Genomic DNA, 13,903 nt, shown 5'->3' on the forward strand with positions numbered 1-13,903 from the left:
TAAACATTTGAAGTAAGAGTAATTCCAATGGAATGCTTTTCAACTTTCTCATTATTCGAGATGCTAATAGAAGACATGAATTTATCCCCTGATCCCTTACATACTTTACCTCTTCCTCACCATCAATCTCTTTTTAGTTGGAAAAATATTTCTTTTAGTTGATGCCTGATTCATAAAAAACACATCACGTATGGTACAGTTTAATGGAAAAGAATCAATTTTTTCATCAACTCTATCCTTTTTGCCTACTACTTTCCTCTTGGGCATTGGTTGATTTCATCACTAAGGAGGCTCACCATTTTTGTGTATGTATCACACTGCCCAGTATAAGGATGCTATCTTAAGGTTATCTTTGTAATTCAAAAGCAAAGGGGTGATGGATGTGCCACTGCAATACTTGAGACATTTATATGAAGAAACTCTTTGGGCTCAAATTTAGGTTTGCAAAACAGACCAATGAAGGGAACATGTCCAAGCCAATAGCATCAATGATATATGAAACATATCTGTCCACTCTCTGTATTTTTTTTGAATGTTCAATGAAGACATTGAAGACATCAGTTCAATATTTCATTTTTGAGAACAGCAACTTCAACTACACACAGGCCTAATTGTACCAATACTGGTCATTTAGAGGTGAAACTGCTCCCTCCTAAGAGAAAGATTGCTCATGAACATGATATTTATTGCATATTACAGAAATTAAGTCATTGCTTATTACACTTCAGGAATTTTTATGCTAATGACTGACTGTAGTGACTGGCTGAAAGTGCTGCACTTAGTACATAAAGGAGGTACATAATGACTGCCGTTTTGGTTCTTGCTGTCCAAGTTGCCTAGAAAAGGCCTCGATAACTACATGGAATGCTCCAGCAAAGAGTTCAATAAAGTCCTCAAAATCCTTTTCAACAGCCACTGCAGAGAGGGGAAAACGAATGTCACTATAAATTAGAACTGAAAAGCTTTTGTCAACAGTGCCTTATCAATCCAGTCAATCAGAAGGCAGAGGGCTGAAACACATTGCATCCTTCACCCCAATTTAACAGCTGCAACTGCTGAGGCATGTTAGGAATTGGTACATCACCCCTTTGCTTCAGTTCTTGAGCCACAGACCCCCAGAGGGATGAATTTAATCTCACATCCATAATGGAGTGATTTCCTTCCAGATGCTAAAGGGTGGCACCCTAACACAAACAGCAGTCTTTGTTGTTTTTCCCAAAAACAATACTCCACAGGAGAACTCTTCTGGCTGAAGTGTTTATCAGACTTGTTCTCTACACACTGTAAATGCCTTTGAGTATAGAGAGTGCTTATTTTACACATTCTATTAAATTGCTACTGTTAACCTAAAATGAAATCTAAACATCCCGTACACATGACAATTGATTTGAAAGCTCAATATATAAAAGAGGATAACGTAGAATTTTTCAAATGGAGTCTGGTATGCGTGATCGTTATTCCATGTTTGGAAGTCAGAGTTGAGGTTTGCCTCTGTTTTATTGAGCGTGTCTAGGGCATTTGGTAGACTCCCTGGGCAATTTTGGGTTTATGCCATTTTTTTAATATTTATTTTTTTTAGTTATAGGTGGATACAATATCTTTATTTTATTTTTATGTGGTACTGAGGATCAGATCCACTGCCTCACACATGCTAGGCGAGGGCTCTACCTGTAAGCCACAACTCCAGCCCCAGGTTTATGCCAATTTTTAAATAGAAGATGAAGGCAAGAAAGAAGAGCTTTCAAAGCTGAAATAATGCACGTGGCTCTGTCCTTTCCTACAGTGTCTGTGGCCAAGACCCACTGGGATAAAAAGAGCAGTGCCATGTACATGTGACACACAGTGGGAAAGAGGCCAGTTCTCTCATTGTCAACATGCCCATTGTCATATGTCATTATCAAGAAAAAAATGATTGAAAATGTATAGGATGTTTAGGAACAAACATTCGCTGGATGACATTTCACTACCCAAAATGCATTTGAGATTATAGCATAGAAATGCCAAGCTATATACAAGGCTGTAGATGTCAGGCAATGTTGCCTCCTGTCTTTTTAGAGGATAGAATGCCACAACACATGGCCTAGTAAAAATCATAATATTTAAAAAGGAAAAGTGCAAATGTATTAATATAGTCTGGTCAGAAAATAAGACCTAACTATGCTACAAAGTAGCAACAATGGATTTTGCTTTTATAGCTCCGTTTATTCCTCATTTTTCATTTACTCTAACTTTTCTGCTATTACTATTTGGTTATAAGCTCCATTTGGGAAGTTGATCTAGACAAACAATAGTATAAGTAATGTTACTAACCTCATTCTTGAAACAAAAATGGGAAACCCTTGCCAGGAATTATGGTCAAGTCCAAGAAATAGCCAAAAAGACATAGTAACTAGCCTCAATTCTGCCCACAAAGGACTTGCAAAGAACAATATTTATTCAACTCATATGCTTTTCTCATGGGACAAATTGTGAGTTTATAATATAATGGAATTTATACCTCTGGTTATTTGTTAGATGATCCTTGGGTATTTGTTTCTAATTGGTTAGCACTTTCCATTTTAGCATGATTTGTTGTTAGGGCTACAGGATTACAGAGATCAAAGGATAAAAGAAAGGAAACAAGGGCACAATGACATAAAGAAGACTGACATTTTGACCCTGCTTCTGATGCTAACACACAGAAGGTGTTCTACAAATACTGCAGGACAAATAGTTGCTTTCCAAAGGAACCTTCCTTTTACTAAAAAGGCACAGCCACATTGCTGTGAACATAATCACATCAACTGAGATTTAAAATGCAATTAAAATAAGAAAAGAGGGAATGAGTTAAACTTCAAGTCAGCACTTAGCCATCAATATAATATTTAACACAATCTACTGCCACAGCAGGCATCACACCTCATAAATGAGATCAAGAACACAGAAGAAATTAGATTTACAGATGCTCATCTTTCGAATAGCCATTTACTGTTGATTTAGTGTAGGTTTTCCTCTCCTTATAAAATATGCCTGATGGGTATTAACCTGAGTTTAAAAATGACCAGGACAGAACAGTCATGACATGTCCCCATGACAACTCAGTCATAGTGGCATATAGTTTATTAACAAGGTTTTCCTGAAACTTATTCAAAAATCTCTCTCTTGTAACCTTTTTCCATTGACCTTCCTCCTTCTATCTGGAATTATGCTGAAGGAAGCAAATCTCCTTTTCATAGGCTAGCCTTTCAAATTTTCATTGAGGCTGAAAATCCCTAGTTCTTAAAAAAAAAACAAAAACTATAGATATATTTTCCCTTGGTTATCCATGCTTTGAAGGATTTGAGATGCAAAACAGCCTGAACTCTTAAGAGCAGAAATGTAGTCTTCCTCATTGACACTGATTAATCACAAACAAATACCCAAAGGTTATCTTTAAAAAGATGATCAAAAATATGCTTTTCAGAATCACATCAGTTACACATCCATTGATTTACATATTGCCATACTAGAGTCTGTTGTGTTCTGCTGCCTTTCCTATCCTCTACTATTCCCCCTCCCCTCCCCTCCCTTCCCCTCCCCTCTTCTCTCTCTACCCCCTCTACTGTCATTCATTTGATTCTGCAATCTGTATATGGGGTAAAAATGGCAGTTCATAACCCACTTGAATCAAAGTGTGAAATATGATATGTCAAGAACTATGTAATGTTTTGAACAACCAACAATAAAAAATTTAAAAAAATATGCTTTTCATTATATTGTAAACTCACAACTCACAGAAAGCTATTTATTTCTCCTTGGGAAAACTAAGACTAAGTAGTTGTTAAGTTTCTTTCTGCTCCAGAACTACATTAACAGCAGAGATGGCACAGTCACGGTGCTACTCACCAAAATCGAAGCATTAAGGCTGCAACTATCTTCAGACATTGCGTGCAAAATAATCACATGTAATCTCATCATATATATTTGGGCAATCTTGGAAATTCCCAAAACTTTTATATAATCATAATTATAAATTATAATCATAATTATAAATTATAATTATAATTATAAATTATGATTGAAATAGCTCAGCCAAAATTATGAATCCTGTCAAATGTTTAGTTATTTAGTTTTATTCACTATGACAAATGCTTTTTTGTACAGCTAACTATACCCTTAATATCTAACCCGTGCACAATTCTTTCCTTGAATTTTTGTTAACCCTAGTAATTGTGCTAGGTCTTAAATCAAAGTCTCCAAGTCAGCCTTATGCATGAAAGATTCACATACAGAAGAATTGGCAATATTAAAATGATAGTTATATGCCAGTAATAGTCATGGAGTTCTGATTAAATAAAACTTGAAGCCATGTGGAACACTAAAGTCTCAAAAAAAAGAAAAAAGAAATGTGACACATGCCAAGAAATTGTTTTAAAAAGTGCTTTATAAAAACATTAATTCTATATAGAATCCTATTAGAAAATTTACCAGACATAAACAATTTCATTAATAATTTTCACTTAAACCCTCAAACTCAATGAACTTAACAGTTATTGTACCAGTATCAGCTGCTGTGTTGTCTAAGCAGGGCAGGAAGAGTGATTGTCACAATATAGATTAGGATCTATTCAGGATGCTGATATTGCTGCCCTAATGCAATGGGCTTCCCTGGGACAATAACTCAGAGGAGAGTGCTGCCTATGAGAAAAATATGCTGTCAGTAATGTGCTGGCCTTTCACCTCTGAGGCCTAATTTAAAATCTAAACACAGCCACATTAAAAAATAATTAGTTCTGCAAGATGTCAGAGAAAACCTTTGGTTTATCCTGGGAAACTGATCATGAGCATAACACACATTCATTTGTAACTGTATCTTTTGCCCAGTGCTGGACATGGAGGGTTCAGAACAGAGCCAGGGCATGACTCCTGTCCTCAGACAGACTATGCTCAGTCCACTAAACTGACAGGCGAATGCAAAAGGAGCAACACAATTGGGCATGGTTTCTTGTGCAGTGGGAACTTTTAAAAAATATTCCTATTCATGAAAGTTCAGGAAATTTTGTTTTAATATCTTAAGTAGGATCCTAAGATATATATTTTATTTTTTTCTCCAAGTTTCCTCACTGTGACTACCAAATTCTAGCTAGGTTTTTACAACCTCATTCTTTGGGTACATGTACAAAGCACCAAGACCAACATCCAACATGACCAAACTTGTTTTTGAGAAAATTACAGTGAAGTAAGTACCATCTGGCATCATATCAACAAAACTTCCTTTAAATTAAGATCTGTGCCCTTTCTGATTCAAGTCCACAATCTAAGGCTAAACCTCTAAAAAGCAGGCTGAGTAGACTTGGGGGCTGCACCTCCACTGCCCACCATACCTTTCAGGGCTCTTTCCAAGAAGGCACTACTCTTTCCTTCACTTGCTGGTCTTCCTAGAGGAGCAAAAGGAGCCTCAGAGCGAAAACCATCTGTGATAACAGAAGCAGACAATTTGGTGGAAAACAAACTAGTCTAAAGAACTAATTGTTCACAAAGGGAACACTTCGCATCAATGATTTTTAAAAATCTTCATCCAGAGCAGCCTACTTTACTTTTATAAACAACGATGAGTCAAATGGAGGAAATAGTTATTGCTCATATAAAAAGAAGGGTTGGGTGTAGAAGCCTTCCTCCAACTTTATAAACACTGACTAGCCACTCTTTGGCACTGCCTATTAGAGTATTAGTGAATTGTGAATCAAGGGTGAAAGATAGAATAGTGCCTTTTGGAAGGTTTTTTAAATTTTAATTTATTAAAAAGATGTTATAGGTTACGAGTGCAAAAGAACTCTAAAATTTCATGTAACTTTAAAATCCATGCAAATTTAAAATTCTGTATTAACATATATGGATATTTTAGTGAAAAAAAAGGTTTCCCTAAAATCTTTAAATAAAATCCTAGCTCCTGGAGAACACCCTGTGGGTTTAGCAGACTCTTGGTAAATAATCATTCCCAAGGATGTGAATCCATTTTGAGAAGCATAGCCCAGAACTATCTCATCATCTTCTTTTAAGACAGAAAAAGAACACAATCACACAACTCAAATAAGAGTGTTATCATTGTCTAGTCTAATCACCTTATTTTCTATATTATACAACTAGGAACCAAAATGGCAAATAAGTGATCTAATATCAAAAAGATAGTTAAAAGCAGAAACAGAACAAGAACTCACTTGACTGACTCCTAGTTCAGTGACCCTACATGAAAAGGCTGTGGCCGAGCACAAGCCTCCTGATAGGGATGACTTATCAGCATGATCTGAGGTGCATCCCATGCCACCTGGGCATTCAGCTTCATCTTGGGAAGCAGCAATGGGGGATAGATTTTCCTCCAAGTGGGGAAAGAACTGGGAGAGTTCCCCAAGATCAGCTTCATTCTAGGAGAAAGGTAATAACTCCTACTGGTATACTCTAAATCAGATCCTCAAAAACTCCCACCTTGCCAGGTGAGGTGGTGCTTGCCTGTAATCCCAGCAGCTCAGGAAGCTGAGGCAGGAGGTTCATGAGTTCAAAGCCAGCCTCAGAAACAGTAAGGTGCTAAGCAACTCAATGAGACCCTCTCTAAATAAAATACAAAACAGGGCTGGGGATGTGGTCAAGTTCCCCTGAGTTCAATCCCTAGTACCAAAAATATTAAAAAAAAGAAAAAGAAAAAAAATCCAACTTAAAAAAAATCACCACACCAGACAATCCATGGAACTCTCAGGGGCTGACACATCCACATGCAGCTGAGGATCTACGGGCAAGTGGACATATGTAGTTGGACCTACACAAAGTTATAATCGCTTAAACCACATCATTCTGCACTGCTCAGCATACCCAAGTGTTTCATGGATGGTGATTAAGCCAAAGATTGCAATAAAGAGGCCAGATACACGAGATACCAGTGGCTGGGAGGAAGCAAAAGGAGACCATCAAATGGGGGCAGTTCTTACTGAAGGAGGATGAACCAGATGACCAGATTTGCTCTTGAGGACATGAAAGGAGAAGGCAGATGCATAGGTCAGCAGGGCCTTGCTGACTCCTAAGATGACTAAGATCATTAGTTTCCAGAACTGTTGGTCCAAAAAGATTTTCTTCAATGTCTGCTGGACTTTTCCTTTGTAGAAGGCACCAAGATCCCAAGTGACCACTAATATGACTTTTGGGGCTATATTCTTACCCTTCTTCCTATCCCCAAAGAAACTCAGCATGTTTCTTTCCTCCAATCAAAAAAAGTTTTCACTGGTCATGGTGGTACATCCCTATAATCCCAGTAACTCAGGAGGCTGAGGCAGGAGGATTGTGAGCTCAAAGCTAGCCTCAGAAATTTAATGAGGCCCTAAGCAACTCAGAGAGATACTGTCTCAAAGAGGAACTGGGGATGTGGCTCATTGGTAAAGTGCCACTGGTTTCAATCCTCAGTATTAAAAAAAAAAAAAAAAGAAGGAGTAGTTTTAAGAGTTCAGTCATAAAGATATCTGAGGGACAAGAGAACAGAGTAAAAGTAAAATCAATTAAGACACTTTGCAATAGCCTAGTTTCCTTCCTTGCTCTACAGGTTAATTCATTTTCTCAACAGGTATATACACATCATTCATTTCTAGGCACCGGGAAAAAGACTAACCATGTCCATCCTTAAAACTTGTATTTTAGAGAAAGTGACAAACACAAAGGAAGCAGATGAAAGTGATAAAAATCAGATTTAAGTATTACTAAAATGCATTTAGAAAAAATACTGGATTACAGAGCGCTTATGATGTGGGGGTGAGAGGATTTTGTGGGAAGGTGAGCAAGTCAGGCTTAAGACCTAAGAATAAAGCTGTAAGCCTTTGAGATGGGGGTGAAACTGAACAATCAAGTTGAACTATAAACATGAAGACTCTGAGACTGAAATGAGCTTAAAGTACTTGGGGGCTGGGACACTGAATAAAAGCAAAGGATAAAATTTAAGAGAGATAATATGCAATCTTGAGAGCCTGGCCCAATTCATTATACCCTTTCTATGCTAATTTCTGTTGAATTATTTGAAATTTATTGAACAGGTAAGGTTCTCACTAGCATGCTGCACCTTCTTTCTGGAATTATACATGCTGTTGTCTGCACATAAATCTCAGCCCACATCCATGGAGGAAACTAAAAACTCTGACCTCTCCTCTCATTCCTTAAAGCTCAAGTATCACTTCTGCTAGAAAACCCACTGATATAGACTGAATGTTCACGCCTGGTTCATATGTTGACACCTAATCCCCCATGTGGTAGGAAGTGAATAGCTTATAAGGGTGATGCCTCAGTGGACATGATAGTGCCCTCAGAAGAGATCCTGGAGAGCTGCTCACCCCTTCCACCATGTGAGAACACAAGGAGAGGACAACAGTCTATGAACCAGAAAGTAGGCCCTCATCAGACAGAATCTTCCAGCACCTTGACTTTGGATTTCTCAGCCTCTGGACTGTGAGAAATCAATTTCTTCTGTGTTTATAAGCTGCCTAGTTTATGATGTTCTGTTGCAGCTGCCCAAATAAACTAACACATTTTTTTTAATGCCTTAGACACACTCTTTTAGATACTTACACTTATTACTTCAAAACCATTTATTACACAAAGATTATTTATTTAGCTAATACAAAATAACATGTAACAGACCATAAACACCTTTCTATGTGTCTTTGTGGAGAGTTTATATCCTAGACAGTGACACCTTGATGACAAATTTGTAATCTTTATATCAATGAATTTTTTTAAAGACAAAAGGAAGAAATGTAGTAATTCTTTCCCCTGCCCCAAATTCTCTTCTAGATACGTGGCATGCACACTGAATTATACCTCCAATGTACCTCTAACAAAAGCATTTCTTCTTACTTTCATTTCTACCTCTCAGTTCAAGTATTCTCTTTTTAAGTGGTCACCCCTTGTCAACTTTTATAATAGCTGATCCTGCATATAGCAGCAGTATTTAAAAAAAACATGAATTATATAACAATATTCTCCTATTTAAAACCCTTCCCACTACACTTAGAATTAGATCTGAACTCCTGGCCATCATCTATAAGACTCTCTGGCCCATGATAACTCTCCAGTGTCAATCTGTTCCAATCTCATATTTACTCACTTTTTTTTTTTTTTTAATTATGCTGAGCTTTTTACAGTTTCTCACAATCCTCAGCAAATAGGTTGGGTCAAGGTAGTCTATACATTTGTCATTCACAGAGTTAACCATTTACTGCTATCTGTCTCCTTTCCTTTTATATATATTGTTCCACTCAAATTTATACAACAAACATTATTCTAATAATTAAATTAAGTCACTAATTAAATACTCAGTTTTGTTGCTACTGTAGAATTATAATTAGTTTTGACTTGATTTTAAATTGTATTTCTGCTTTCATTTCTATCAATATGCTATATATAACTAAAATTTTGTGAAATAAAATTATTTTTAGTGTGCAAAATAGCTAATGTATTTCTTGAAAGTGCTTAATAATAATACTCTTAATTTATACTTATCCTCAGTATGCTTTAAATTAGGTGACTTGTATCATCTATAGTTTAAAAATAATTTTTTTTATTCCTATATAGTAAGTTGTTTCATTTGCTTGCTTTTCTCAGTCTTTCGCTCACTCTCGCTCTCCCTCCCTCCCTCCCTCCCTCCTTCCTTCCTGTGAAACACCTGCTTGAGCAGCAGTGAACATATTCAGATGCATTCCCCAAAGATTTAGATTTGTGCAGACCCAGTTTATTGATTTGTAAGTTAAAATGAAGAGCATGTGCAATTGGTATTCTTGGCGGACAAAGTTTCAGAGAAAGCAAATGACCCTGAACCATCATTTTGATGTGCTGATTTTTTTTTTTTTAAAGAGACTTCCGAAGCCTTAGATAAGCGATCAGCTATCAACCATCTGCATAATCATGAACATAAATTGAACAATATCTTCATCCTTCTTAAGAACATTTTTTTCTAAAATAAACTTTGAAATAGGACATAGGCAAAACAGAAGAGCAGGTTCTTTATAAAATAGCTCTGCACTGAAAGTATGAACTTGAAGAACTTCCAACCAATTCAGTGTTTGAAAACTGAGTCCACATTCAAACTCTTGAGCATCCATCATCACCACCACAATATCTAACTGGTAACTAGAATATTACTTATCTTGCATTGTTTAATTTTTGTCCTTAACCTTTCCTTGCAGTAAAAAAAAAAGGAATATAAGTCAGAACCATTTACTTAAATCTTATGAATTCAGACATGAGCAGAGGGAGTACAAAAAGTTAGCAGCTTAAAATCAAGTGAATGTGTCAATATTATCAAAACCAGTGATGTATCATAGGAAGAGTCCTGGCTAGGAATTCATGTGCTAAAAGTTTTGTTTAAATTTCCTTTCACTAGAGCCAAAGATCAACAACCAATAGATCTACCTAAGAATACACATAAACTGTGGGGAAAAACATTCTCCTATTTAGCAGTCAGGAACATTCCTTTTTAGGGCTGTCTGGAGTAAGGAGAAGGAAGAATAACAGAAAATGGAGATGCTACACACTTAAATGGAATAGTGTCCCTGTCAAAGAAAGTGCTTAGGATAATTTAGCCAAATGTTTTCAATTACCTGAAAAATAATGGAAATTCAGTTGCATGTCTTCAGTTAAAAACAAACACAATGTTCATTCCATCAGTGCTGTTACCCAATGAAGGCAGAGTATTGGGTAAGAAACGTGAGGGACAATTATAGAAAGGTCACACATGGTTATTTCACATTTAATAATTAGTGAATAAGCCATTATTTTCCCCCAAAGAAGCTGGAAAAGAATGAGATTCAAATTTTTTTGATGAGAATGATAGTTTTCATTAGCAACAATCGACCCATAGGACTATTATAAGAAGTTCAGATATTGAGTTTTAAAATTTCTATAGCACTGACATTATCATATTGGGCATATATATTATACTTCCTTCCTATAAATTGACTGGAAATACTAAAGACTTAAGGTGGTCATATACAAGCTTCTGGAATTTACCACTTTTCAATTTAAAATAATTTAAACTTGAGTAGAATACTGATTTTAAAAATAGTGTTGGTATTTTTTTGTCCTTCAAAACCTTGATTTTTTTTTCTCCTTCTCCTATTAACTGGAAAACTACTATTTCTTTTCCTAACCTTACTTCTTTTTCTTCCCTTACCTTCTTTATGGTTAATCTAATTCTCTCTCCAAATTTTTAGTTTTCCATCTTTTTCGACATAAACAGCTTCTTAGTCATCCTTATTTATCAAATGTATGTTATAGTTTCGACATGTTCAAAAGTAGCATAAGTTTTTTTAAGGATTAGATACACAATCCTTTTAATCATCTAAGGGTATAATAAAAATATGAAAGTAATAATTATTAAAATGTAAACTATGAACTACAAAGAAAAGATATAATTGTTAAAATAGTGAGAAATTGTGCCAAAAAGTTATGCATAGAAAAGATACACTGAACTAGAACTTTTAGTTCTGTCTCATTTCTCAATCGATGACACCTGAGACAAAGTTCACATGTAATTACAGTTTACAAAAACACCCGCATTTAATACACAATATACTAACATGGCATATCATCTAAAACCAAATTACTGATTTCTCACCGACTTTAATCACCATGAAAAATTGCTTACCTTAACAATGACCTTTGCCTGAACTCTATAAAGTCTGTTTTTTTTTCATTTACCCATTCTTTGTTCTTCCATTAAGACAAAATTTTCCAGAACAATGTGGAAAACTCTCTCTTTGCCAATACCCCATGGTTTATCCCAGAACAAAACCAGTGTATTGGCTGGTTAAGCCATAGGAATTGAATGTCAACTGTTTTTGAACTAAGCATAATTCTGTTTAGAAAAGAATATTTTATATAAATTTGTATTTGAGTATTAGCTCTGTGGAGCAATCCTAATTAGTAACTTTCTGTCCAATAAGTTATAAACATTTTTTGAGTCCCTCCTTCCAATCAACCTTGGGGACCTAACCCTGAAGAAACTTAGTTACAACCCCCCAAAATTCAACAGCAAAAATATTGTATTTTGCCCCTTAAGCTAAGGAGTATACCTAGTGATAGTAGAAATCCAATTTTCTCTTCTGTAAAAATATTTCCTCTTTAAATAGTTAAAAACTGTATACATTATTCATTACAAAATAAAAAAATAATTATTTTGGTCCTTAGTTACTAATAATCTTTGTTTTACTAACCTCTAGCACATTGCTTGATATATGGTAAAAGCTTGGTAACAATGTTTTAATTTTAAGAAGAAGTTTTGACTGTAAGAGTCTAATGTAAATTTTTAAACATAAACATATGATACAACCAAGTTAACATGTCTTTTTCCTATTATTTTCAAAGATTTAAAAATTTATGACATTTGTTCTGAAAAGACTCTGATTTAACCTGAAGAAATATAAACTTGTGAATCGACTTCTGTTGTTTTGTTATCATGATTAATTAAATAATCGAGAAGGCAGGAAAACACAAAATTAAGAGAAAAACAAAACAAAATAGAATGTCCACCTGAGCAACTGAAGGAGTACATTACTTCTCAAAATTCTACGAAATAAGTAGGGATTATTTAATCAAGGAGATGAACTCACAAGCCACTTCTCCAGTATACCAGATGCACAAAGCTATCCATTGAATTCCAAATAGCTTTTGTTTTCTTTTTCTACATTCTGAATAAAAAGAGTCTTATAGAATATACATCTGTTTCTGGCAAATTTCACCAAGACTAACCATGATGGTTGTGCCAAAAACTGAGATAATTAGTACCAAAGCAGTTTGAAAAGTTACAAGTATTTTCCCCTGAACACCATGTTTTGGCAGCTTGGGAGGCTGAGGCAGGAGGATCACAAATTCAAAGCCAGCCTCAGCAAAAATGAGGCGCTAAGGAACTCAGTGAGACCCTGTCTCTAAATAAAATACAAAATAGGGCTGGGGATGTGGCTCAGTGGTCAAGTGCCCTTGAGTCCAATCCCTGGTACCCCAAAACAAAAACACAAACAACAAATCACAATGTTTTGGAATCCACAGCTGTTTAAAACACATCCATCTACAAATTTGGTTGGTTGCTTGACTCACTGTTGGCTGTTTCCCTTCTTCTGAAATATTCGGGATACAAAGGGTGCAATAATGAGTAGGAGAGCTCTTTCCCTCAGAGCTGAGTGCCTAGTGGAGGACAGAGTGGAGTGAACACACCATCCCACACACTGTCACTGCTGTGATAGGACAGACCTGTTGCTGTGGAAGCACTGAGAACAGAGACACCAGGAAGATCTTCCCTTGAGGGAAGAAGGCAATAAGTTAGAACTGATGAATATGTAAGCATCAGCCAGACACAGAAAAGGTGCTTTACTGGCACCACATTAAAGAAGGTACAAGTCTCTGTGAGTAAATGACATTCTTTACAGGACTCTGCATTTCCACAGGGTAAGTGAGGGCAGGTTGATCTGGACATTAGCAAAAAGAGTGGCTCAAGTGTTGGGCCACCAGAAAGGTACCTGATTAAGTGAGGCAGAAAACACAGGAGGGGGCTGATTTTCAGAAATTAGCACATGCTCTGAGGCAGGAGTGAGAATAAATGTAATGTAACAAGTCTGGGTGACAAGGCCCCACAGCTATGGGGATGGAGGGGTGAAATGGAGCAGTGGCAGAGGTTGCTGGAGGGAAAGACATCAATGTCAAGTGAAGTGAGGAAGCTCGCATTTGGATAAGACCTGCAATACGAAGTCACCCAGTTGAAGGCAGTAAGTCCTTTTGTGTGTGCGCAATAAATTATGGCGAGGAGTCCAAGAGGGTGGTATAGGGTGATAGTTAGGAACAGAGCTTTATGTTAAACAGGCCTCAGGATGAGTCCCATAAATGTTTCACTTTCATGGCTGGACAAGGTGACACTACTAAGGAG

The 13,903-nt window shown here is 36.3% G+C and overlaps 1 protein-coding gene across 1 annotated transcript in view; it reads right to left on the bottom strand.

The window, feature by feature from the left end:
* Vav3 (vav guanine nucleotide exchange factor 3) overlaps positions 1–13,903 on the bottom strand; it is a 357,523-nt gene that overhangs the window by 60,429 nt on the left and 283,191 nt on the right. The gene's annotated exons all lie outside the window — the stretch shown is intronic.

Source organism: Marmota monax, unplaced genomic scaffold, assembly GCF_021218885.2.
Source record: "Marmota monax isolate L192 unplaced genomic scaffold, Marmota_monax_Labrador192_F-V1.1 WCK01_AAM20220418_F8-fsc00184, whole genome shotgun sequence".
Classification (NCBI taxonomy): domain Eukaryota; kingdom Metazoa; phylum Chordata; class Mammalia; order Rodentia; family Sciuridae; genus Marmota; species Marmota monax.